General features: G+C 43.8%; 2 long non-coding RNA genes across 2 annotated transcripts; one reads left to right on the top strand and one right to left on the bottom strand.

Annotated features, from left to right (window-relative positions):
• Window positions 1-563: 563 nt before the first annotated feature.
• LOC137517831 (uncharacterized) lies at window positions 564-15,128 on the bottom strand. The gene is made up of 3 exons (XR_011020683.1): window positions 15,065-15,128; window positions 13,817-14,097; window positions 564-645 (listed from the first exon to the last, which is right to left on the bottom strand). It is a non-coding gene; the product is annotated as an uncharacterized lncRNA (long non-coding RNA).
• Window positions 15,120-22,974, top strand: LOC137517832 (uncharacterized). Its single transcript, XR_011020684.1, has 2 exons — window positions 15,120-15,186; window positions 22,755-22,974. It is a non-coding gene; the product is annotated as an uncharacterized lncRNA (long non-coding RNA).
• The last annotated feature ends 4,460 nt before the right edge of the window (window positions 22,975-27,434 follow it).

The raw sequence follows: 27,434 nt of genomic DNA, 5'->3' as shown, positions 1-27,434 counted from the left end.
CAGCTATTTCCCACAATGCAACAAGGTTCACAGGCAGGAAACTGCCAGGACTTTGGTCCTCAGAGTTTCTTGTGGGAGGGGTTTCACCACAATATCAGCCACACAGAACCCCCTGATGATCCGTTTGTGAAAAGGAATAGATTTCTCATGTAAAAGGGGGTATCAGCTACTGATTAGGATGAAGGTCAATTCTTGGTCACGGTTTCTCTTTAAGTCTGGTTTCTCTTGGTTGTCTCACTTTGGGCACAGTTATTGCACTTTACACCACCTTGTTAAATAAGCACGTTTGTGTAACACAATAACAGGTCTTTCCTTGGACAGTAAAATTGTGCTACTTGTCTTCCTAACATTCCAGGAAGATTATTAGACTATAAGGGCCTCAGGCAAAAGAAAAAAGAAGAGGGGGGAAAAAAACAAAACAAAAGATCTGTGCAAAATGCTAATTACCAGTTTGGTGGAATCAAAATTTCAGTCTGAAAGATCTTCAAAGCAATATATGACTTGTATGAGACAGGGCTTGTCCACGTCTGTATTTTGCATGGCTTTTAAGCCATTATAGCCTTTTAATGTAGGTGCGACTAGACTGAGCATAGTTCATAAAAGTGTATGATAAAGGGATAACGCTATCCATAGCTGACACTAAACCTGTAGTGCAAAAAAGCAAACTAAGGGTAAGGATACATTATGCAAAACAGAAAAACACTGTTATAGTCTGAAAATGTGCTAAAGAAAGTATGACTGTAAAACACTTATTCCCACAAGGTCACTGCTCAATTCCTATTGGTGCATAATAAAACATAACTTCTAAAATAAGCTCATTCACAGGCAGCTTATAACCAATAAAAACTTTGTTAGCTTAAATTAACCCTATAGTGAGTTACTGAAGAGAAGACATATCTGATTGTATTACAGCACAGAGAACCCGAGGTGGGTTTGAAGAATATTATCTGCATACAGAGGCTGAATCTGCCTATACAGCCCAGCCTCTGTTGCTATCCCAAACCCCCCCTAAGGTCCCCTTGCACTCTGCAATCCCTCATAAATCACAGCCACGCTGCTGACAAACAGCTTGTCAGAGCTGGTTGTGTTTATCTCTATAGTCTCAGTCTGCTGCTCTCCCCGCCTCCTGCAGAACTCCAGTCCCCGCCTGCATCCCTTCCCTCCCTGCTGATTGGAGGGAAGGGATGGGGGCAGGGACCGGAGCTATGCAGGAGGCGGGGGAGCAGCTGAGACTGACACTACAGATGTAAACACAGCCTCACAGCATGACTGTGATTTATGAGGGATTGCAGAGTGCAGGGGGACCTTAGTGGGGTTTGGGATAGCAACAGAGGCTGGGCTGTATAGACAGATCCAGCCTCTGTATGCAGATAACATTCTTTAAACACACCTCGGGTTCTCTTTAACCCTCTGGGCGATACAATTGCATCGCCCAGGAGGGGGTGCAGCACTTTTTTTTAAATGTTTTCTTTTTTAAATCATGTAGCGAGCCCTGGGCTCGCTACATGATAGCCGCTGCGCAGCGGCATCCCCCCACCCACTCCGATCGCCTTCGGCGATCAGAGTAAGCAGGAAATCCCGTTCAGAACGGGATTTCCTGCTGGACTTCCCCGGTTGCCATGGCGACGAAACGGGATGATGTCACCGACGTCATGACGTCAGAGGGAGTCACGATCCACCCCTCAGCGCTGCCTGGCACTGATTGGCCAGGCTGCGCAACGGGTCTGGGGGGGGGCTGCGCGGCACGGCGGGTAGCGACGGATCGGCGACGAGCGGCGGCGATCGAAAGTTACACGCAGCTAGCAAAGTGTGGCTGATATTGTGGAGAAACCCCTCCCACAGTGTGATGTCAGGACCTAGGCTCTGACATCACATTGTGGGAGCCTCCTTTTTTTGTGGTATGCAATGGCTGTTTCCAACTGACAATCAATATCTCCCTCTGTGCATATGTATATCTATTAAAATATAACCTTTTAGCCTATCACATTGTTAGGGGGTGTGGTTACAGATAATGGCAGTTGGTGCTGTCTGTTTTTTTTTCATGTCTGCCAGTAGTAAAGATGATAACCTACAGGCTGATTGTGGATCAAACATTATGAACTAGCTACATGGCAAATATCAATAATTTCTTAATCTCTCTTCTATTTTTAACTTCTCACTTGACATTCACATATTGATTTTTTTTTTTTCCTTTTCGCTGTAACTGGTTTCAATCAGTTTTTGGCACTTAAAATTGTCCCCATCTCAGAACAAGAAGTAGGATACGATGACGAATGTCAGCATGTCCCATGTCCCTATCTCATACAGAAAGACAGGAGATTGGGTGAGTGGCAGTCTGAACCACACCCCTTTCTGATAGAAACATGCAGAAAGGAGGTGAACAGCATCTTGTGCGACACCCCCATTCCACTAAGAGAAGCAGATGGGTGAATGGCAGTCTGAACCACACCCCCACCCAGAGAGAGAAGCAGATAGTGGGTGAGTGGCAGCCTGTGCCCCACCCTCATCTCACAGAGAGAAGCAGATAGTGGGTGAGTGGCAGCCTGTGCCCCACCCTCATCTCACAGAGAGAAGCAGATAGTGGGTGAGTGGCAGCCTGTGCCCCACCCTCATGAAGCAGAGAGAAGCAGATAGTGGGTGAGTGGCAGCCTGTGCCCCACCCTCATGAAGTAGATAGTGGGTGAGTGGTAGCCTGTGCCACTCCCCCATCCCACAGGGATAAACAGAAGGAAAAAAACATGAACCTGGCCTTTTTCCAGTCCACCAGTGTGGCTAGAGAATTTCACAAGTTTTTTACTAGAAGGAGAAATTCTTTTAAAGTGGTGACTACAGTTTGTCTGCTAGATGGGGCTGAATGTGTGGAGCCGATTTTTTAGAATCCTGGCTGGTGGCTTTAATATTTGTACAGGCTCTTGAAACATACACAGTGTCCAGTGGGAAATATACATTATGTTTGTGTTTGCCATGCACAGTGTTTGTTTTTGCAGCTTGTGCTGGTTCTTGTTGGCAGCAGATAGATGAGCATTTTGTAGTCACTGTTGCATTCCATAGACACAGCTGGACCTGATTAAGTAAAGGTTGTGACTTTGCTCACAGCTACAGTAAAACCCAGAGCAATGCAAACCCATAAAACGCACTTGTGTAGCCCACTTAGGGGTGCATGCATGGAATTCAGGATGATCCATGTGTGGGAGATCCAGCTACTGGCTGCACAGCCCATACTTCTCTCATGGCTTTGTAATTCAATTCAGAAAAATCATTTTTTAAACATTGCCGTTGCAGAGTCATTTTAAAGGAGAACTCCCATATGCATTGAATAAAACTACCCATATGCGATATCATTTATCGCAGATGATTATTCAATGTTATTTTCTCTTATAACCTACTTTAAAGGGAACCCGAGATGAGAGCGATATGGAGGCTGCCATATTTATTTCCTTTTAAACATTACAAGTTTCCTGGCAGTCCTCCCGATCCTGTGCCTCCAATACTTTTAGCCATAGACTCTGAACAAGCATATGCAAATCAGCTACTCTGACTCAGCGGACAATCATTACTGGATTAGCCATATGCTTGTTCCAGGGTTTTGACTCAGACACTACATACCTCAGAAGATCAACAGGGCTGCCAGGCAACTAATAGGGACATTTTTTACAAGGAAATAAATATGACAGCCCCCATACCCCTCTTACCTTGGTTTCCCTTTAAGAAATTTTTGAAAAAAAAAGAGCATTTCAGATTCTGTGTGTTGTTGCCTGTGATTAAGTAAGATTTAGGAAGACATCTTTCCAGGAATAAGCCAACCCTTTCAATGACTTAAAGGATACCTGACCTGAAGCACAGCTACCTAAGGTAAGCACAGAGGTAGGTTCATTCAGGATCCACATACTTTTGTGTGTTCCCCGTTCCTCTCCTCGTCCTTCCTGGTCTCTCTAATCACTCCTTGAAAATGTTAATTTTTGGCACAGGTTAATTTTTCAGGCAGGAAGAGGCCGGCTTGTAGCAATGTTCCCTCCTATCACCCTTCCATTTTCAGGGTGTGGAAAATGAGTAAATGGGAGGGTGATAGGAGGGAACATCACTACAAGCCAGGCTCTTCCTGTCTCAAAATTTGTTTTCAAAACATTTTTGTTTTGATTAAACACTTGTGCTAAACAGTTTGCACCGTTTTGTGAATCAAGCCCTAGGTGTTTACTGTCATGTTCCCACTGATTTATAAGGTAAAATACAAGAGGGTGCTTCATCTCTGGTTCTCTTTAAGTACTCTCAGAGTTTAGTCAACAAGTCACCCTGTACAGGGTCTTAATAATGCTTAAAAGAAAAAAGCCAGTACAAAATTCCAAACAACTGAAAGTAAGACTACACAGAACAATAACTGTAACAGTAACAACACCAATAGGAATCATCTTCAAAGAAGAAAAGGAAAAAGTAAGTAATAATGAGGCAATACATAACACAGTGCATCTTAGTCTATCACTGTATTGCCGTGACACTGTGTTATAATGTCATAATATAGCCCCACCCTAATTCTGCTATCTGTAGGCCAATCCAGTTCAGAATTTCTCATAGTCCCAGTTGTCACTCAGTCTGGGCAATCTATTAACCTTAACATATCACTGAACATAGTTATTACTCCACAGCTCCCAGTTTCTCAGAAATCTATCCATCGAGCTATTTAGGTTGACTATCATGTGTTCATATTTGAAATTAGTGTTGACGATTTGCAAGATCTCTGCAAGCTCAGGGGTTTTTGGATCCCTCCAAGGTCTTGCTATAGCTATATCAGTAGCCAGGAATATATTAGAAATCAAAGATCTCAAGGGTAATATTATAGAGTTTGTGGAACATGCTTCTTTTGGCTGAACAATTCCTCTAACACCTATCTGTATGGTCATTAGAATAAATAAAGCCAATCTATAAGAAGTGTAGTACCATCGTAGTAATAATTGACTTAATCCAAAAGTCAATGTTTTTAAGGAGTGATTACAGAGACCAGGTGTAACTAGGAGAGGAACGGACAAGGCAGCTTTGCCTCAGGTTAGTTATCCTTTAACACTCTGTGTCCATACAGCAGGACTACATTAGAGGTACCTCACAAGAGCCAAAACTGTTCTCACCTGTGACTGGACCGCTAACTGCCATTAGTGTAAATAACAGGAACCTAGTGAGAACACCTAGGAGCCAATCAAATGGTGCCACCAGGATACAAAAGAAAAGTGTAATTTGTGTGCGCTGATCTCTTTTTTCATATTTTAACTTCTACTCCCACATTTTAACTTCCTTTGTACCCAATGTGTACTTACAAGGACATCTAAACTTACCTGGTGCCTCCCCTAGCCCCCCCCCCCCCCCCGTAGCCCGAGAGGTCCCTTGGTGTCCTCTTGGTCTCCTCCGTTCTCCCTCTGGAGGCTGTGGTAGAGCGCGACCTGACCAGGAGTCACGCGCAACTGCTCATGCATGGCCATGTGCAAGCCCAGCTCGATCATGCGCCCGTCGCTGTGAGTGTTCTGTGCATGTGCGATTCTCAAAAGAATGAACCGCGCTTGCGCAAAACGCTCAAGGCGACAGGCACATGATTGGGTCACACATGCACAGTTGTGCACAACTTCTGGCAAAGCCACATGCGACCAAAACCACCAGCGGGGGAGAATGGAGAGGACACAGAGGGACCTCGTGGGCTATGGGGGGCTGGAGAAAGCCCCAGGTTTTGATTCCGGTTTTATTGACTGTTCAGGGACCCTTTAAACAAGATGAAAGAAGATTGGTTCAATGTTTCATAAAACTGAGAATATTTTCTCTTGCCTCCCACTATGTTCCAGAAGTGGCAGCATACCATCAAGTACCAGCGCTTTATACTGGATGCATCACTGTGTACTTTTTTTAGACTCATTGCTGTGTGTTGTCTGTAAGTTCTTAAAACATAACTTCCCAAAGCATAAAATAAAAGTACTTCTCTATTTATAACAGTTATTGGAATAAGCACCTGAATACCATGTTCCTTTACTTCGAATCATCTTCGAAAGATTGCTATAATTGCCTGAGTCACTAAAACTCTTTAGGACAAAGAATCTGGCAGTTAATGAAATATCTAAGAAATTCATTTTCTGTCATTCGGTTGCAAACATTACCAGTGCTTACTCGGTTAAGTTGAAGGTTTAGCGCAATAGTGGTCATGCCATTATAGTCACATGCAAGAAGAACCAAATTGCAAACAATATTCGTATCGTCTGCAATTACTGCTATTTCAGGATCCCTTCAACAGCACTCCTCACAAAAGTGTGAAATGACTCAGCGAGCTAATAGCAGATATTAATAAATTCAGACCAGGTTTGCTGTGTATCTTAGATTCTTCATTGTTACCCAGCCTTGGAGAGCCTTAGTAAAGTTAGCCAGTGACACATACTAGTAGAATCTAATCAAAGAGATTCCGTCCACACACTGTACATACATTTTTAACCTATAAGGGCCATCAATCACCCGCTGCTCTTCCCCTGCCCCCGATTGACTGAGATTTTCCTTCCTGACCAATGGATAGTATCAATCAATTGTTGGTAAAAAAAATATTGATATTTTTATTGATTAGATATGTTGCAGCACAGAGTTCTGGTTGATTTGAATCTCACGGGAATCGAACTTCAAAACTGATATGTGTATGGGTACCTTAAAGCAAATCTGAAGCAACCATGAAAAGAAAGGTTAGATACTCACCTACTTAGAAGGAAGGCTCTGGATCCCATAGAGCCTTCCAGGTCTTCTCTCCTTGCCCTTGGTCAACGGATGTCCCCATGGGAAAGTCCATGCCTTAAAGACTCCTTGAAAGGCTTTGGAAGCACTCAGCCCACTTAGTGCCTCTGAAGAAGGGTTCATCCATACTGCACATGTGCAAATGTGCTGTATGGACCCACTCATCTTCGGAAGTACTTGGGAACATTAGTATTTTCGAAGCCTTTATGTGGACTCCTGAAGGTGAAGGCATAATTAACCAGTAGGTTGAATAATATTCACGGGGCGATAACAGTGGAACGAGGGCACAGTGAGTGGACCAGGAAGGCTCTTTGGCAGGCATGTCAAACCGGTCCTTCGAGGGCCGAGGTCCTCACACAAGGGGCCATATGCAATTCTCTTTTTTACTTGAGTTTTCTCCTAGGAGATAATTTTTCATCTTTAATTTTAAATAACTTCCCAGTACATTTCAACAAAGAAAGTACCAAAAAGTAAGTGAATAAGTACTATCAAAATTATTTTGAGCCTTTTCTTGCTTTCTGGTGGCTTAAAGAGACACTGAAGCGAAAAAAAAAATATGATATTATGATTTGTATGTGTAGTACAGCTAAAAAATAAAACATTAAGATCAGATACATCAGTCTAATTGTTTCCAGTACAGGAAGAGTTAAGAAACTCCAGTCGTTATCTCTATGCAAAAAAGCCATTAATCTCTACGACTTTTTTTTTTGTCGTGGAGAGGGCTGTCTTCTGACTTTTATTATCTCAACTGTTTTCTTTTTATCTGCCAGAGGAGAGGTCATTAGTTCACAGACTGCTCTGAAAGAATTATTTTGAATGCTGAGTGTTGTGTAATCTGCACATATTAGAGAATGATGCAATGTTAGAAAAAACACTATATACCTGAAAATAAAAATATGAGAATATTTTCTTTGCTGCTAATCTTCTAGTAATTATTCGTAGTACACAACCAATTCATTATATCATATATTTTTTTTCGCTTCAGTGTCTCTTTAAAAGGCATTTTATTGACAAGTCTAAAAATACCACCTGGGAGAAAACTATGGAGAAAAAGTGAATTGCATATGGGCCAAGGTGTGGTCCATCAGGTGGAACACATTCCTCTCTTTCTCAGTCCATTCTAAACACCGACATGGATCTGGCCCTCCAGGCCTGGTGTTCGACACCTGTCCTCTATGCCTGGGATCCAGAGACACGCCTCTACAAAGGTGAGTATCTAACTCTTTTTTTTGCAGGTAGTCTTAATTTTTACTTTTAAGTCTCATGGAGTCTTAAAGACTTAATGATCAGAGGGTGTTTTTAAACTTCTCACCATGCTAAAGTGCTTTTTTAGCCAAACTGTCTCCTGTTGGACCAGTTAGTGGTGCTGTGTAAGCACCATCCATTGCCACCCTCAGCCACCTGCCAAACAAGTCACACAGGCAAGTGAAATACGCAACCACCTTCCAACCTCGTATATGAACATAGCCTTGCATTGGTTTATAGTTTAAGAGAACCTGTCTTAGATGCTAATCTAAAGTTTATGGCTACTATTCCATTCAGCATAAATATGATTTGACTTTGCTTCTGCTCCACCCTTCAAAAACTGCACTTCTGAGTATAGATTACATTGAATCATACCTTCTACATAAACTAAATAATTCATACCCAGTACTAAAATTAGATAATGGTATACATAGTAAATCTAAAGGATATGAATGAAGAAAGCAATAATGTAAAATGCACATTTCTCTTAATGCACTGTTGTTCATGGCAATGTTGTAAATATTTCTTTATTTGAAAAGAAAAAAAGTAAATTGTTTAAAGGGAAGGTCCAAGCAAAAAAAAATGAGTTTCACTTACCTGGGACTTCTACCAGCCCCATGCAGCCATCCTGTGCCCTCGTAGTCACTCACTGCTGCTCCAGTCCCCCGCTGGCAGCTTGCCGACCTCGGAGGTCGGTGGGCCGAATTGTGTACATTTTTACACATTTCCGCTAGTGCAGAAACATTAACACATACATTTTTACGCGTTAGTGGTGCAACGCGTACATTTTTGTTCCTGCACTAGCTGGAATGCGTAAAAATGTATGCAATGTGGCCCTGACCTCCGAGGTCGGCAAGCTGCCAGCGGGGGACTGGAGCAGCAGTGAGTGACTACGAGTGCACAGGATGGCTACATGGGGCTGGTAGAAGCCCCAGGTAAGTGAAACTCGTTTTTTTTTTTGCTTGGACCTTCCCTTTAAGCCAAGTGGAAAAGAACAACTGCATTCAATTAAAAAAAAATAATTGAAAAATATCCCCTCCAAGAGGTCATGTGATCCAAAACAGGAACCGTGGCAAGTAGAGGGTTAATGTAAAATAATAAATATAGATACAGATGACATTAATATGCACTCAAAAAGTTAACATTTGTAATATTTTTTTTTGTAAGTTTATTATTGAATTGTACAGGGTTGAAGCTTAATCAGTTGTTTGAAAGTTTTTGTGTTGCATTTTTTTTTTGTTAAATATTAATATGTCTTCTGTGCCACTTTTGGATTGAAGTGTAATTTTCTACCTCAGTATAAAACTATTTGCAAATGGAAGGGATATCCGAGTCAAATTAATATACAGAAAAACATTTTACCATATATTTTACTGGATGCTATTCAAAATATTACCACATTATTAAACTTTTCTTTGATACAATATGACTTTGTGGTGTTCTTTTTTTTGGGGGGGAGGGGGGGTGCCATTAAAGCAAACCTGACACGAAAAATATACTTGTGACATAATAAATTGTATGTGTAGTGCAGCTAAGAACTAGAACATTAGTTGCAAAGAAAATAGTCTCATATTGTTTTCCAGTATAGGAAGAGTTAAAAAACATTGTCTCTCACTTCTGACTTGAAATATTGGGATCGGGTGCAGTCCTCCTGGATGGGTAGGCAACCTGGAATTTCCAATGGGGTGGTCAAACACTCATCTTAAGCTGTGGAAATGTAAGTGTTCCATTAAGGGCTAGGGACTTCTGTACAATGGGGAAATGGCTCTCTTTGGAAGCTCTAAGAGCTAAAACTGGCAAATCTAGATTGCATTGGTGGGGGTCTATTCAGTGTAGACATTTATTTAACTCACTTGGCATGCTCCCCTTAAAACTACGGAATTTATCTGAATTTGAACAGGTGTGCCAATCCACTGAGCCCTTAAACTTTATCCTTTAGAGAAAACTTTATCCTTAATGTATTCCACGCTCACAACTCAAGATGTAGATAACTTGTCATATTTTAAAGAATGGGAAACGGAGCTGAGCATCACATTGACGGATGCCCATAGATCTAAAATTTGTATATACACTCATAAGACATCTTCTGCCTCACGCATTCAGGAACTCAATTACAAAATCCTAGCAAGATGGTATTATACTCCGGCTAGACTTGCTAAAATATTCCCAGATAGGGATCCTTTATGCTGGAGATGTAAAATAGGTACGGGATCTTTACTTCATACCCTGTGGAGCTGTTCATCTCTCCCCCAGTTGTGGAGCACAGTAGAACATTGGATAAAGGAAATGACCAATAGAACCCTGACGTTTGATCCTCAGACATACTTGCTCAACCTAAACAATTGGAGTATGAGGGCTTCTGAAGGCTCAGTGGTGCCCCACATACTAAATGCCACAAAAATTATAATTTTGAGAAAATGGGGTTCCACAGATCTCCCCACAATTCAAGAATTAGTTTGACACACTGGTAAAAAGAGTGGCACTCATAAACCAGGGGAATGGGTGCCCAAGCCTCAATGGATCCTCGCACCTAAGGGTCCCAACAGGATACAAAAGCGATGATGGAGGCTGGCACGTCCAAAAATAGAAAAGTTCTTTTATTGAGAAAACATTAAAAGCAGTGGTAATACAGCAACAGCCCGCTGTTTCAGGTGTCAGCCCTTTTTCAAGTTGAAACAGCTTGAAAAAGGGCTGACACCTGAAACAGCGGGCTGTCGCCGTATTACCACTGCTTTTAATGTTTTCTCAATAAAAGAGCTTTTCTATTTTTGGACGTGCCAGCCTCCATCATCGCTTTTTTAATTCAAGAATTAGTGAAAGAACTGTATATAATATATGATATGGAACGTATAGTTTATACTTTACAGGGTAGAGAGGAGAAATTTTCCAAAGTATGGAACATTTGGTTGGTATTTCGATATTCAGAAGAATTCACACGAATGCTGGGCTAAATTTAAAGGGAACCTTAAGTCTTAGAAAAAAAATGACTTTTACTCACCCGAGGCTCCCCTCAGCCTCCTGCAGCTGAACGGTGCCTTCGCCGGGTCCCTCTGATACACCTGGACTCGCCGGCGGCCACTTCCGGTTTGGCCGTCACCGGGCGACAGGCTGGGAACGCGGCAGATTAACCGCGTCCCCGGCCGCAATAGCATTATAGAGGGCGCTATTGCGGCCGGGGACGTGGATAATCAGCCGCGTTCCCAGCCTGTCGGCCGGTGTCGGCCAAACCGGAAGTGGCCACCGGCGAGTCCAGGCGCATCGGAGGGACACGGCGAGGGCACCGTTCAGCTGCAGGAGGCTGAGGGGAGCCTCGGGTGAGTAAAAGTCATTTTTTTCCTAAGACTTAAGTATCCCTTTAACCCTAATGTACCCTTGATTCTCCTTGGTGTTGATTTGACACTAGTAAGAAAAGATATCACAATAGGCTTGTTTGTTTTTTGTTAATCTAGAAACCATGAGCTTAGCTATTTTATTGTTATATTGTTCACCTTTATTTGGGAGCAGAAACCATATCCACTATAGATAAAAATCCTCTGAGCATCCGTTTTAGCAAACAGGATTGGTAAAAATATATAGTGATAATAGGTGGATACCGACCATTGTAGATATAAAATAAACACATTGTTTCACTTACCTGGGGCTTCCCCAAGCCCCCAGCAGCTGTCCTGTCCCACGCCGAATCTCCATGAGTCTCCGTTCTCCCGCCGCCGCTCGGTCCTGTACCTCGACTTGTAAGTCGATGCCAGCGCGGCTCTGGCCAAGCGTATCCTTTCTTCGTATTCCCCTCTGCAATAGCGGGGAACATGAAGAAAGGGTACGCGTGGCCAGAGCCGGGCAGGCGCAGTGGTCCGGCGGCAAAACCGAAAGTAGCTGGCAGCGGGGGAACGGAGGCTCGTTGAGGAGCGGCGCGGGACAGGACTGCTGCTGGGGGCTTGGGGAAGCCCCAGGTAAGTGAAACAATGTGTTTATTTTATATCTACAGTTCTGCTTTAAGTTGATGGTAATCTTTTTTTTTTTTTGCAATGTTCACATTTCTGTTGAATCTCTGATCGTGTGTTTATATGCACACCTAGGAAATGCAATTGATGTTAAACTAATCTTGCATATCGCATGAGTTAATAGTCTTTGTGAACCAGTGTCATTGCACTTCCTATTGTATGTTTTATTAATGCTCCAATAAAAGTATTTGAAAAAACAAACAAAAAACTCAAGTTGTTATCTATGCAAAAGAGCTTCCCTGAGCTATTCGACCCAAATTGGATTGAATGCAGTTGTTTTCTGAAGCACTTGAACAGCCAAGAAACAGTAAGAGCCTGAGCCAACTGATGCAGTTGTGTCTGCTTTTCCGTTACACATCAATGTTACAAATGCTGAAAAGTGGACAGAAGTGAACACAACTGCGATAGTGGGCTCAGTCCCTGAAAGACAGCTTGAGATAAGGTTTTACTGCATGAAAGTTCAAAGGGTCATTATTTCTGTTTTGTTTTATAGTTTAAAAAACAGAGTGTGCTTTTAAAACTGCAATTGTGACAGGATGATGCAACATTATAAAAAAAAGCTATATAACTGAAAATAAAAATATGAGAGTCTTTTCTTTGCTACTAATGTTCTATTCATTATCCGTACTACAGATACAATTCATTATCTTATAAAGTTCTATTTCGCTTCACGTTTGCTTTAATTTGTTTTCATATACTTGATTAAAGGAACGGTGTTCATGTTCTTTCATTGTGGTGAATTTGTGAATTACGGGAGTGACGTCTACTTCACACGAAGATAAATATTTGCAAATTGTTTTACCAAGTCAACATTGTATTCAGCATAGCTTTTCTGGTATAGTGGCCTATTGGTTTATTTTTAGCCTTTACTTTAATCCTGAAAGTTCTGGTTCTCTTTAACATCATTAGCAATGGCGCAACAAAAGGGTATGCAGAAATGGTGATCGCACATGGGACCCAAGGTCTGCTGGCCAGGGGCGTGGCTACAACCCACTAGGTCCACCAGCAAAAATCTCATTAGGACACCTTCTTAGCTTTCCCCCAGCGAGTATGGCCAGTAAAACACTACCCCTAGATCCTCTGCAACGCCAGTGTAGCCAGAAAAGCAGGGCTGCTCAAAGCCGGATCCGGGAGACATCCGGATAATTCTATCCGGATATCTCCCAGTTACCTGTGCGGAGTGGGCGGGGGGGGTCAATCTTACCTGTCTGACGTCTTTCCTCGGCGCCTCCCATGATGCGGTCCAAGCGGCGGTCACGTGATTACAAACACTGCCTCCTTCCGTGTTGAAGGAGGAAGTGTTTGTAATCACGTGACGCACGTGGAGCGCATCGTGGGAGGTGCCGAGGGACGGACGAAGAAGACATCAGACAGGTAAGACTGACCACTCCGCACAGGTTTACTGGGAGATATCCGGATAGCAACTATCTGGACATCTCCCGGATCGGATTTGAGAAGCCCTACAGAAAAGTACCTCCCCCATGAACCACAACCACCTCCTCCCCACAGCGGAGCATAATATTCACCTGTTTCAGATGCTGTATATATGTCTTGACCTCCTAAAGCTTCCAGCATGTCACATAACATGCTTTGAAAGCCGGAGGCATGTAGGCAGCATAGAGCATGTGGGTGCAGGAACTACCTCATGTTGGATATGATCAGAGGGACCCTGCATAGGAACGGTGGGCTTGTGGATGGATCAGGAAGCCTCTGGTGTATATAGAGACTTAATTCTACTTAGGTAAGGCATTTTTTTGGAGAGGAGGAAGAGGGTGGGGATTACAGGTTCACCTTAAAGTTTGCCTATCAGTGGAAAACAGCATACTCACCTCTCCAGGAAGCCACCCTCTTGTCTTCTTCTTCTTTAATTTGCTGGTATCTTCTTGCCTCACATGGCTGTGACAATGATGAAGAATCGTCCAGCTGTGTTTTCCCAGATATCCATCACAAGCTGCCCCTTCTGGTGTTTAGCATGGTGACAATGTAAGCGAAGCTGCTTTGAGTGACAGGTCAGCTACCCTCGTACCTTTCTCACACTTCTAGTGCTGAGGCCCTGAAGATGTATGAGAGATTTGCTGAAGACTTCACTGCTGGGATAGAAAGTAGACACCTGTAACAGAAAAAGAAGAGAACTGAGGCCCTTTTAGAGCAATCGGGTCTTGGGGAGGTAGTTGAGTATGTTGCTTTCCCTCTAAACATTAATTTTACTTTAAGCCAGCCTGGAGTCCTGATTTAAAAGATACAAATGTGTACACTGCCGTACCACCAAGGCCACATTTCTGGAATGGCCACAAAGGTCTGGTTCTTGGGTACAAATGGATAGGAAGGCTGCAACTAGGGAGCGACATATGGAAAAGAGGAGCTCTACATGAAAAGATGTGCATAGACGTCACATATAGAAGAGGAGGCTGCACACGGAATGGGAGGGGCTGCTGCACATGGAAAGGGAGCCTCAAAAAAGTTGGCCTAGGAGCTAAAAACAAAACTTTTTTTTAAAGAGAACCCGAGGTGGGGTTCGGACAATTAAATCTGCATACAGAGGCTGGGTCTGCCTATACAGCCCAGCCTCTGTTGCTATCCAGATCCCCCCTAAGCCCCCCCTGCGCTCTGCGATCACCCATAAATCATAGCCGCGCTGTGCGGGCTGTGTTTACCTCTGTATTGTCAGTCTCGGCTCTCCCCCTGCCTCATGCATAGCTCCGGTCCCCGCCGCGTCCCTTCTCTCCAATCAGGGAAGGGACGTGGGAAGGGACCGGCGCTATGCAGGAGGCGGGGGAGCAGCAGACTGACAGTACAGAGGTAAACACAGCCCTCTGTGACACGCTGCGTGTCGGCAGCGCGGCTGTGATTTATGGGTGATTGCAGAGCGCAGAGGGGGCTTAGGGGGGATCTGGATAGCAACAGAGGCTGGGCTGTATAGGCAGACCCAGCCTCTGTTTGCGGATTTCATTGTCAGAGCCCCCCCTCGGCTTCTCTTTAAGAACATCACACAACTCTATGTTACATGCTTATGTGTAAGTAAGCCAGGTTGGCAGAGTTTGGTTGTCTCAGCAGTAGTGAAGCTTCACTTTACCCACCTCTTTTTACTGATAATCCCAACTGTTGTTTTTCGGAAACTGTAAATTCAGGCTGGATATTTTCAGTTACACAGCCACTGGCAAATACACATCCATGTTGGCAGATGGCGACAAGCATAAAGGTCAGCATACAGTGGTCAATTTTCTGGAGAATTCAACCAATTTCATAAAATCTACCAACAAGCCTATTAAGGTGGCCATGCATCAGGCGACTTAGCGGCTGATCGACCATCCAATTTGATTATTATAATCGAATTGGATGAAATCGGTGCCGCCCAGTGTATCCCCGACCGACAATGCGACCAATTTTCGGTACGGAAATTTTAGATATTCACCTCAGTAGTTGGAAGCCTCTGGATGGTCCAGAGGCCTCCAGCAGTGCTGCCATCAGGGTAGCACAAGCAGTACTCCCATATGGGGCCCAAGGACAGTCTAGAGCCTGAACAGTGGCGGTGCCACACGGGTCCCAGCTGTCAATCACTCCCATGGCATGATGGGTATAGTGGGTCCCAGCACTGGATCACTGGGCTATAGGAAGGTTCAGGAAGATTCTAGGCTAGGGCTTCCCTACCCTGTCCTCAAGTACCACAGTGCATGTTTTGCAGAAAGCCACAGACATTCAGGGCATATTCACAGTTGGTAGTTGCGTTTCAATGCGACCTTAAAGTTGCAACGTGTCTGCGTTTAGAGGTACTGCACTGCAAGCAGTGAGTTACCACAATGCAACATTTTAAATGTGGTGATAATGGCGCACTGTGGGCTTGATTCCTCTGTACCACGATGGTCGGAGCCATGCTTATGCGCTTTGAGTCCCATGGGAGAAAAGCGCTTTACAAATGTTATTTGTTGTTGTTGTTGATTCTGTAAAGCGTGATAACTCCTATCCCAGCAGTTACCACGCGATCGGCTGCACGCAGTGCTTATCATGTGAACACCGGTAGTTCACGTGATAAACAAAGGTTATCGCGCGATCACGTGCACGTTTCACGTGAAAAGGTCACGTGATCGCGTGATATTCTTTGCGCAGCCGATTGTGTGATAACTGCTGTGATAGCGGTTATCACACTTTACAGAATCAAGCCTTGTGAATGGCCCATAGGATTATCATTGCAGTGCGGTAAGACATTATAATGCAGCTCCGCAACGTGGCACTGTGAATGTGACCTCACAGGTGAGGTAATTAGTGTCTCAGTGGAGCCCATTAACTACCTCTGTAACATGCACTGTTGGTAGTACTTGAGGACAGGGTTGGGAAGCCCTGTGTCTAGACCATCCAGAGGCCTTTCCCTACCCAGGTAAGATTCTACCTTTTTATAATTCACTTCAGATTTCATTTAACTAGAGTTTGCACAGAGTTTGTATGATCTCCCCATGTCTGTTTGGGTTTCCTCCGGGCACTCTGGTTTCCTCCCATATCCCAAAAACAGACAGACAGGTTAATTGGCTCCCCCAAAAATTGACATACATTTGTTTTTGTCACCTGGTCCTTTTGGCGCAGGGTGAGTCGAATGACGGCTCACCCTGTTGCTACTGAAATTCTGGGTGGCGTTATTTACTATTCCCCATCCAAGTCATAGCAGCTCAGAAGGAGAAGTAATTCAGGGTCCAGCAATCACCGAAACCCCGAATTACCCATGTGTGGGCCCTGGACTATAGCATTACTGCTATAGCCATGCCAAACTCCGGCGCAACGTGGCACGCGTGCGCCCAGAAGCCCTGCATCACATAAATTGGCTCTAGATTATGATGGACACATGACTATAGAAGGGATTAGAGCATATTTAGTAGCAGTGCATCGTGGGTAACCACAGATAAAGCTGACGTATCGCAAGTACCTTCTGTTTTAACCACTTGAGGACCGCAGTGTTAAACCCCCCCCTAAAAACCAGGCCATTTTTTTTTGTGAAATTGGCCACTGCAGCTTTAAGGCCTCACTGCAGAGCCGCACAACAGAGCACAAAAGTGACTCCCCCCCTCTTTTCTCTTCACCAACAGAGAGCTCTGTTGGTGAGGTCTGATCACTCCCCCAATGTTTGCTTTTTTAAAATAAATATTTATATTTTTTATTTTTAATCAAAATTGTGTATTTTTTTTATTTGCACAGTGGCCCGCCCTCCCTCCGCCGGCCAGCCTATCACTGTGATCGGGCAGTCATAGGCTTCAGCCTATGACAGCGGATCACCTCTGAGCCACACACGGCTGTCCCCAGTACAGCGCTGCCGTGGATCGCAGCGCTGTACAAGCTAATTAGACAGGGAAACCGTCGTTTAACAGTATCCTAGCAGCAATCGCGCATCAGGGCGTGTGATATTCATCAAAAGAAGCCCCAAGGACTTTACGCCGATCAGCGTTAGGCAGTCCTGGGGCTGCCGCCACGTCCACACCCATCGGGCGTGGCGCGGTAGGTAAGTAGTTAAGAAGGCAAATCACACTAAGCACTGTAAGCCCCAGTGAGGGGCAATTAGTAACAAGACTATATACACTGTAATAGCGCTGTGGAAGATATCGGTGCTATATAAATACTAAATAATAATACGACTTTTCTAAATACATTGGGTGCTAAAAAATTATTACATAAAAAGACGAAAAAAGATAGATCATGAAGAAAAACATTTTGGCCTCGATTCTGGTAGGGTTTTGAAACAAACTACCTCATGTACAGTAATTTACCTCATGAGGTAATGACATTTAGCAATTTTGGTATGTTTTAGTCATGTTGTACCTCATGCGGTAAATTATGAGGTAATTTACATAAATTTTACCGAAAATAGCTATTCTCATGGAAATTAGGGGGCATGTTAGTACATAATTTTACAGATCAGTTTAAGAGCTGCCTGTACCTGGAGGCAAAGTCAGTTTGTGTGTATTTTGCAGTTTTTAGTGGAGTTCCTATTCAGACTGTGTAGTAGAAAAGAATAGTAGAAATAAAACTCCAAACATTTACTGGATTTCTTTTTTTATAAGAAATGCCTATAAATATACTGTTCATAGGTTGCTACATAATAAAATACACCTTTTCCGCTCAAAAAAAAAAAAACATCTTCCAAAGACTATCCTAACTTATGGAAGACAATTAAAGACTTAAAGACTTCTGTTATTTATTTACTGCATGCTTACCGATGAAATACCGCACGTTTTACCGCACTTAATGCATTTACCGCACTTTTTGCCACATGTTTTACCGCATGTTCGGAAATGCAGTAAAATCTTTCAGAATTGCTAAAAAAAAAAAGAGGAAAATACCGCATGAGGTATTTTACCTTCCAAAAAATATTTACCTCACATAGCTACCAGAATTGAGGCCAAATGTACTAAGGAAAAGGAATGTCAAGGAGGTAAGTAGAATGGTGTTTATTTCAGCTGCCTTTGTGTGAGGTAACATTGTTTCCTTTGGGGGCTGGTATCCCGGATGCAGTAAAGGTCGGTTCATTCTTCATCTACTAAAAACATACTTACTTTGGCTTCCATATTAAAAGTCATTAGTGAGGGAAGAAAAAGCAGCCACGGTATTTGTAAAACATGGTTGCCATTGTGACATGCTCAAAGGATCAATTTAGAATCTTTGCCTCTAGTGTGTATAAAGATAAATGACATCATTTTCAGCTTCACTGACACTAATTGACTCTATTCAAAGTATATAATCCCCAAGAACTGTTTTGTATCAGTGAAACCCGCTAGTACTAGGTACTGCTCTATTCAGCCTCTGCATACCTGCACTCTCACAGCTCCTCAACTCACCCAAACTGCAGGACTCTCTCTGTTATCGAGAGTGCTCTAATCATGTTCTTTATACACCACACAATTAACAACTTAAAATGTTTAGAGATATTTCCAAAAGGGTGATAAGCCGAGGTGCTTGAAGCTCTAGAGCGCATTCCTAGGACCACTCTAGTGAAATGTGGAGATCTGCCATATGCACGTCTGCAGATAAGCCCCACACAGCTGCACAGGTATTAAGTCAAGCTCTTGAAACTTCATCACACTGAGGGTCAGTCCCCTCCTGCAATGGACCCGTTCAGATTGGAGTTCAGCGTCCGCTCTGATTGATGTTCACATCCAGAGTGTATGAGTTTCCACCAACGGCATAACTACAATTCATGCCCCTCCCCCAGCAAAATTTTGATGGGCCCCCAATGTTCACACCTCTTCCCTCGCCCCCACTTCCCGGCCTTGGGGCCCATCTCACAAGGGCCATAAAACAAGTGTGGCCATCATGATCTTCAAACCCATAACAAGTGTAACCACAAAAACACCTGATATGAAGTATAGTCACCTGTATATCGGAGGTAAGGTTAGTAGTTGGGCCCCCCCACAGTTCTGGGGCCCCCTGCAATTGCAGGGGCTGTTCACCTATAGTTACGCCCCTAGTTTCCACCATAGGTTTCTATGGGAAACACATCTGTTATCCGGAGAAGTGGAAGCAGGCCTTAATTTTTACACAAGAGGTGGGGTAATATACAGTATTCATACATGCAGTGTATTTTTAGGTTATTTAGTAAGGAGTACAACTTGATCAGAGGTCGAAGGGGGAAATGGGCTAAGTTAGCTGCTTAGTAGTATGCTTGTCGGAAAAAAAGTGAGTTTTGAGGAAGCGTTTAAAGATTTCAAAGGTTGGGGAGTGACAGATTGGTGTTGTGGAAGGGCATTCCAGAGGAGGTGTAAAGCACATGAGAAGTCTTGTCTATGTGAATGTTTGCATCAATTTCCTCTAGGCACTCTGGTTTCTTCCCACATGTCAGAAACATACTGATGAGTTAAAGAGGCACCGCAATGACATACAGAAAAAAAGTACTAAATAATTCAGGATACCCATTTTTACGTTTATTAGCATTTCTTAAGAGTTTTCACCAAAGTCATTTTTGCATCGATAATGCTATTTTCTATTTCAAAAATATATTTGTGAAAATACATTGTATTTTCACAACAGGGTCAGTGAAAAAAAGTTTTCCAATGCAAAAATTTACAAAAAACGCACAAAAATGACTCCCTTTTATTGCCTATCTTGATGCTTAGGCACTACTCATTCAGCGGAACCGCTGAGACTCATGGTTATGGTTATAGTTATAGTTCAGTTTTGTCCTTTTTGTTTTATTCTTTCTTTCTATATGAGTAAACCAGTATACGCTAACGAAATCTCATTCATCACGTGTGTTATACACTATTTGCATAAACATTTCTGCCTATTCTTGCATCATATCTTTAATAATTGCACTACTGCTGTAGACTCAGGGCCGGCCCGCTCATGAGGCGGGGTGAAACATTTGCCTCAGGCGGCAGATCTGGGGGGGCGGCACCCGCCCGTCCATGGTCGCTGGGGCCGCCCGCCGAGCTGGAGGGGTAGCGGGCAGAAAGGGGGTATTGGGCCTAGCGGCGGGGAGGGGGGTCGGACCCCCCCCCTCCCTCGCCTGGGTCCCCCGATCTGCGCTCCTCCTCCAGCGTAAAGTACCAGCCAGCGTGCATATGAGAAGAGGCAACGGGCGGGGGAATCACTCACCTTCCGCGTTCCATCGCGTGCTCCACTGACGTCACTTCCGGCAACGCCGCCCACTGTATTGTAAGTGGACGGCCTTGCAGGAAGTGACGTCGGTGGAGCGCACGATGGAACGCGGAAGGTGAGTGATTCCCCCGCCCGTTGCCTCTTCTCATATGCAGGTTGGCTGGTACTTTACGCTGGAGAAGGAGCGCAGATCGGGGGACCCAGGCGAGGGAGGGGGGGGGTCCGACCCCCCTCCCCGCCGCTAGGCCCAATACCCCCTTTCTGCTAGCTACCCCTCCAGCTCGGCGGCACCACCACCCCCCACCCCCACCCACGGGGGGGGGGGGAGCGATTTTTTTTCTAATTTTGCCTCAGGCGGCAAAAAGTCTAGGGCCGGCCCTGTGTAGACTTCTAGCTTTTCTAGATGGATGTCTGTCATGCATACCAGTCATCTGTTTTATTTCGACCTTTGATTGCTATTATAATGTCTGTTTACTCAAAATAAAGAATTTGAAAAAAAGGGCTCCCTTTAATGTGAAAATCCCCCCAAAAACGTATTACAAAATGATTTTCAAAGGCGTTTTCACTCAAAAGTTGAATTTCACATTATTTTCGCAAAAGTTAATGAGAAAAGAATATTGGCATTTTCACTCATGATCAGATACTCTTCCTGTATCTAAATATTGCTGTATATTGGTATGTAACCCAGCCCTCCCAGTAATGTTTAGCCTAGGCTATGATCCAAGCGTTCTCCTCCCAGTGCACTCTGGGAGACCTGGGCCCGTATGCATTAACTTTTTCTCCTGTGTTTTCTCCTAGGAGGTAATTTTCATCATCTCTTTAAAATAACTTTTAAAGTGGATCCGAGATAAACTTTTACTCATTGCATAATTGTGTTCCTTTCATATAGTTTATAGGGCGATCCTCAAGCCAAATACTTTTTTTGTTTTGTTTTAATACTCTATTTCCCTATAAACTAAACAAGCCTCACCCAAAGCTTCAGAGTGCCTTGGCATTCTCAGACTCATGTAGCAAGGGCTTATGGGAGCTCAGTCTGGGAAGGAGAAGGAGGAGGTCACTAGCCAGAGATTTCAGAGGCAGAGGGGAGGAGGGAGGAGGAGAGGGGGCTGAATTTGTCACATTACACACAGGCAAGCTGATAGCATCTCCAGCCCTCAGCCTGTGACCAACAGAACATGGCTGCTGTCATTGTATCACAGGAATAAATAATCATAAACTATTGAAGCCGTTGGCAGCTAGATTTGCTGTGTAAACGATCTAAACTTTAGATAAGATATATAGACAAGTTACTTGTTATAGTTAGTTTTTTTATCTCGGATCCGCTTTAAGCATTTTACAATTGAAAAAGTACCTAAGAGTTGGTGTAAAAGTACTATCAAAATTATTTTGAGTATTTTCTTGCTTGCAGGTGGTTTAAGAAGGCATTTTATGACAAGGTATGAAAATATCACCTAGGTGAAAAGTGAATTGCATACGGGCCCCAGGTGTTGTTTCTGCTTTCAAACAAACATTCTGTAGTGATGCACCTGTCCAGTAGTACAGACGTTGCCACCTGTGATACACTTAAGAATGTAAAACAGGGCGAGGAACATTTTTACAAAGGGAAAATACTGACTAAATAATTTCTAAAGTAACATTGTAAAAAAATATGCAATTCTATTTATTAATTTACATTCAGTTAAGTTCCTCTTTAAATCGGACCTGAACTCAGAACTTCCTCTCCACTCTAAGGGCTCGTTTCCACTATCGCGAATCTGCATGCGTCCAATGCATGCGGATTCGCACATGTAATGCAAGTGGATGGGCCTGTTTCCACTGTAGCGTTGTTGAGGTGCGTTTTTTTCAGCGGTAAAAAAACGCACAAAAGAGCCAACGAATTCGCCTGCGAGTGGAATGCATGCGAATCGCCGCTAATGTATTTAATAGTAAAAACGCATGCGTTTGTTACATGCGTTTTTACCCGCGATTTCGCGTGCGATTTCGCACCTTTTTCAATTTTATTTTGCCCTGGCAGTGTCATGGTTAATTTCGCATGGCACCCTGCCATGCGAAATCGCGGGTAAAAACGCATGTGGAAACGGATCCGCATGCGTTTTTACAAGCGTCGGAATGCCGGCGAAATCGCGTTGCAACAGTGGAAACAAGCCCTAAAAGATAATAACCGTTACAGAAAAAAACATTTCTTTGTTACAGCTGACACAAATCCGGCAATAAATCTGCACTATCAAGAAGGAAGGAAAAGAGACCGCTGCACTCACATGTATGACCAAGAGGGAGCACGGAAATCGATAGCCAAAGTCCATGTGTGACAAAAGGAAGAAGTCCCGCTACACCAGTTGGTCGGGTGAAAGTAGAAATCCTTTATTGATATTTTCAATCCATCATCAGTGTTGCAATAAAAAGCTCACGCGTATCGGAGCATGGAATGGCTCCTTAATCATAGCATACTAACATGAGTGTATTCGCAGGCTATATAGTGCATTAGGCCACACCCCTAAAGGTGTGAACCCTGTGCTTAAAGATATACACAACATGATATTTAAAAGGTAATTAATAGCACCATAATGCATATATAAAAATCCTCATTTTAAAAACAATAGGTACAGCATGACATCACATCTCAAAAACCTATCAAAATCTCTACCCCATATATAAAATAGGCTACAATATCGCATACATGGTGGATAGTATTCATTAGTATTAATCATAGAAAGTGTTTAAATCAAGTCTGGAGTTTAATCCTGTAGGGGATCGTGTCCCCAATTTCCAAATCCAGAAAGCCTCCCGTTTCAGAAGCTTCCCATAGATATCACCTCCCCTCATTGGGTATGAAACCCTTTCTACACCATGGAATCTAAAGCCTGCCATATTGCCCGAATGAACATGAAAAAAGTGCCTAGAGACACTTGACGCATGGGTAATATATTCTGCATTTCTAAGACATCTCCCTGCGCCATGATAGTGCTCAGAAATTCTCTGGCGGAGAGGGCGGGTGGTACATCCCACATATTGAACCGCACACTCCACACAAGTAACCAGATACACGACATTGTGAGTGTGACAATTAATATATTGTCTAATATCATGGCTAGTGTGTCTGGAGAGTGAAACGGCCTCCCGAGTCTGATCATGAACATGGCAGAATCTACATGTACTGTATCCACATCTGTATGAACCCAGATATCTCAACCAAGTGGGTCTGGGTCTGTTGGTGCTCTGAAACAAGCTAGGGGAGAGCTTTGAACCCAAGGTAGGAGCACGACGTGAAGAGAAGCCACAGCCCTCCGCCAGTACCGCTTGTAGTTTAGGATCTGAGTGGAGAACAGGCAAGTATTTTTTAATGATTTTTACAATCTCAGAATATTCTAGACTATAAGAGGTTACAAAGTTAATACCTTTATTTAGTCGCCTGTTCTCCCTACCAGATCGGGAGGACAGAAGATCGGCCCTTGTCTTGCGTAGAGCCCGACTCCTGGCCTCCAAAATATGATTGTCCCGATATCCCCGAGCTTTAAGCTGCACTATGTTTACTTCCTGCTTTCATGGAAGCAGACATAGGGTTATCTTCCTGTGTTTACAAATTAGCTGCTCTGCTGAGGCAGCCAGTTGACACAGCTGAGAGATCAAATTAAAGTTGTGATTAGTCACAGACGAGGGGGGATTAGACAAGCTAAACTCTGTAAATACATACAGGGTGCATATCTCTATGTTTTCCTTCTGTCCTGTCCAATAGTCCAGGTCCAATTTAACTGGTACCCCCACCCCTAAACTGTCCTATGGTAGGGAATCTAAAGATTAGATTTTGAGCTGATCTGAGGGACAGTTAGTGACATGACAACGGACTCTGTAAAGCACAGCAATAATGTTGTGTTTCTGATACAAAAGGATCCAATAACTTGGCCACCCCCAGAGTTCAACTAAAAACCTTTGGAGCCAGAGCTTTCTGTCATGCTGCCCCTACCCTGTGGAATGCCTTGCCGAACATAATCAAGGCAGCTCCAACCCTAGACACCTTTAAATCAAAACTAAAATGCCACCTGTTTAGTTTGGCATTGATGATCACATAACTTTTCCCCTGTACACATCACTATGTACTGATCCGAGACAAGCTAATGCTCTTTGGGTCCTATGGGAAAAAAGCACTTTACAAATGTTATGTTGTTGTTGATGATACCAGATACACTTCCGGTGTCCAATATTTCAGCTAGGACAGAGCGCAAGGCTGCAGCAGACATCACACAATTGCCAATATCCCACTCCCAGCAGTCTTAGCCTAGCTGCCTATATAGTGCATACCTGGTCCGGAATGTATCCCTTTAAGCACATCATTTAGCATCCTGTATTTGTGTACACGTAGCCTGGATAGCTGAGTGCGTCTGTCCTAAATATTACTTAGGAGTGACTCTCGGTTAATGATTTTGCAACTCATTCATCATGTCGTGCCGCCAATGACTCATCTGCCGCCTTTTTTCCTGTATCTCTTTTTTTGTGTTTTATTCATTCCATTCATGCCATCTTTGATCCCTCAAAGGTGCAGCTAATGGTATTTGAGGTTTACAGATCCCTATGTCATTTTTAATTATAGGCTTGTAAACAGTGTCTTGCTCTTTCATCTGCTTTTTCATTTTTGCTTAGAAAAATATTATGCTAAGGTCATCCTGAGGTTTGGCAGGGAAGGAAGAGGCTGTGTTGCTGCAGACTGAGTAACTGGGCCCTAAAGTACTCGGGGGTGAGTACTGCGGACGCTCTCTCCGCCCTTCTGGAGGTAAAAAAATGATTTAGAAGTAGCCAAAAGACAAATGACCTAAATACACTATTTAAAATATACCTTTCACTAGGGAAAAAAAAGTTTGTTTTGTTTTTCAAACAAATCAACAGACTGAATACAGAGAGGTCAACCTTGGTATTGCTGAAAGTGCTTGGATTGCTGAAAGGGTGTCATGTGACCTGGCGTCATTACGTACCAGCATGGCATATGACGCCACCGTTGCCAGGGAGATTACCGCTGAAACGGATGAGTTACACCAGTGTTTCTCAACATTTTATTGGTATGTACCCCTTATAAAACCCTGTACTCACCCAGTACCCCCTGGCATAGTAAATATTATCACAAGTACCCCTTAACAAATACATATTTAATCGTAGTACATGATAATTGGTTCTAAACAATTTCCAACCATTTACTGTTGCTTTTAATTAGAAAAAAATACTAATTTGGTGTTTATATAGGATTTATAATTTTCTAAAACTCTAAATTTGTTACTCTTGATCAAGTATCTCAAGCCTGAGTACCCCCTGGAACCATCAGAAGTACCCCCTGTGGTACGCGTACCGCATGTTGAGAAACTAGGAGTTACACCCAATCATCCCTCACCGCAGACGTGGGAGAGAGAGAGGAAAAGAGGGAGATACAGACTCATGCAGCAGGACGCATTCAAGAGGAATGCAGCCCAACTAAAAAAAGCATTTGTCCACCCCTGAAATACAGATCTATCAGTATTACGAGAAAAATTTTATTAAAAAATTGTTGTCATTCACAATAATCAAAACTTTAAGTCTAGACTTTTGACCTTTACATCCAGGGCTGGATTTACCATAAGGCACTGTAGGCACGTGCCTACAGGCGCCTGATGATGGAGGGATGGCTCACTCCCCTCCCCTAGCCACCTACTTCCTTCCCTATACTGTGTCCTGAGTGGAGGGTAAATGAGAGGTTAGTCACATGGCTCTCGGCATTCCACTGATGAGATCTCCCTTCAGTCGGGGCACCTCTAGCTACTTAATACTGAGGGTACCTCTGGCTACCTAATACTAATGGGCACCAGTAGCTACCTATGACGGGTAAGGGAGACGTGACAGCTGGACCAGCCAGTAAATGTGTGGTGTGGTTCAGCAGAGATTTGTGGGTTCCTGGGGGGCGAAGTTTAGGGTGCCAGGTCATCTATGCCTTTAGGCTCCAGTGATGTAAATCCCCCTCCTCCCCAGCAATTGTTTTTTCTTTCAGTGTGTGTGTGTGGGGGGGGGGGGGGGGGGGGAGGAATGGTTGATCCAGGGAGTGCTGCAGAGGTGGGGATCTGGAGGGCCTCTATCTCCTTACACTAGAGCCGGGAGGTGATCCGGCATCTGGGGGAGGGGGCAGGCTGGCACACTTTGTTATAATTCGTAATAACTTAGTGCAGCATGGTGCCGGAAGGAATCCAAGATTCAAACTTTCCCAACACTTTGATACACATAGGGTGATGCCCGGTAAAGGCGCCCCCAGTGACAAGCCACGTAATATGTAAATTCCATGGTGCAGTGGCGAAGGATGGGCCGGCAGCTCAGTCCAACACTTTGATCATCAGGAGCTTTCACTGATCCCAATTTTAACCAGCAACAGCCCCCCCCCCCCCCCACAGCAGCCATATTGCCTTTTGTTGGACTATGTGCAACATTGGACCTATGCTGATAAAGGTCATTGTACGACATAGGATTGGAAAGGGATAAAGCAAACCTGCAATGAGAGGGGAGTAGTTAGATGCATGCTTCAATAGTTGAAAACCTCTAGATGTTTCACATGCTTCTTGGATCCTCATAGAGCCCACTGTTCCCAACCACATCCCGAATGGGCATGCGCAAATATGGTCTGCACATTCCCAGGAGAACAAAGGTACTCCTGCATGGCTTTTTCCTCCATGCATGATTGCTTTGTCCTAATGAGCATGCATGGACCTTAGACATAGAGGGCCTCTACCTCCTTACACTAGAGCCAGGAGGTGATCTGGCATCAGGGGGAGGGGGTAGGGCACAGTTCCGTGCATGCCCAACCAATTATTAGGGTCAGATTTATGATTTAGGATCCCATAGGCAAAGCTGTGTGTGGCATGCACTGAT

The sequence above is a fragment of the Hyperolius riggenbachi genome, chromosome 5 (assembly GCF_040937935.1).
Source record: "Hyperolius riggenbachi isolate aHypRig1 chromosome 5, aHypRig1.pri, whole genome shotgun sequence".
In the NCBI taxonomy this organism is placed as follows: Eukaryota; Metazoa; Chordata; class Amphibia; order Anura; family Hyperoliidae; genus Hyperolius; species Hyperolius riggenbachi.
This window is presented reverse-complemented; position numbering and strand designations above follow the sequence as displayed.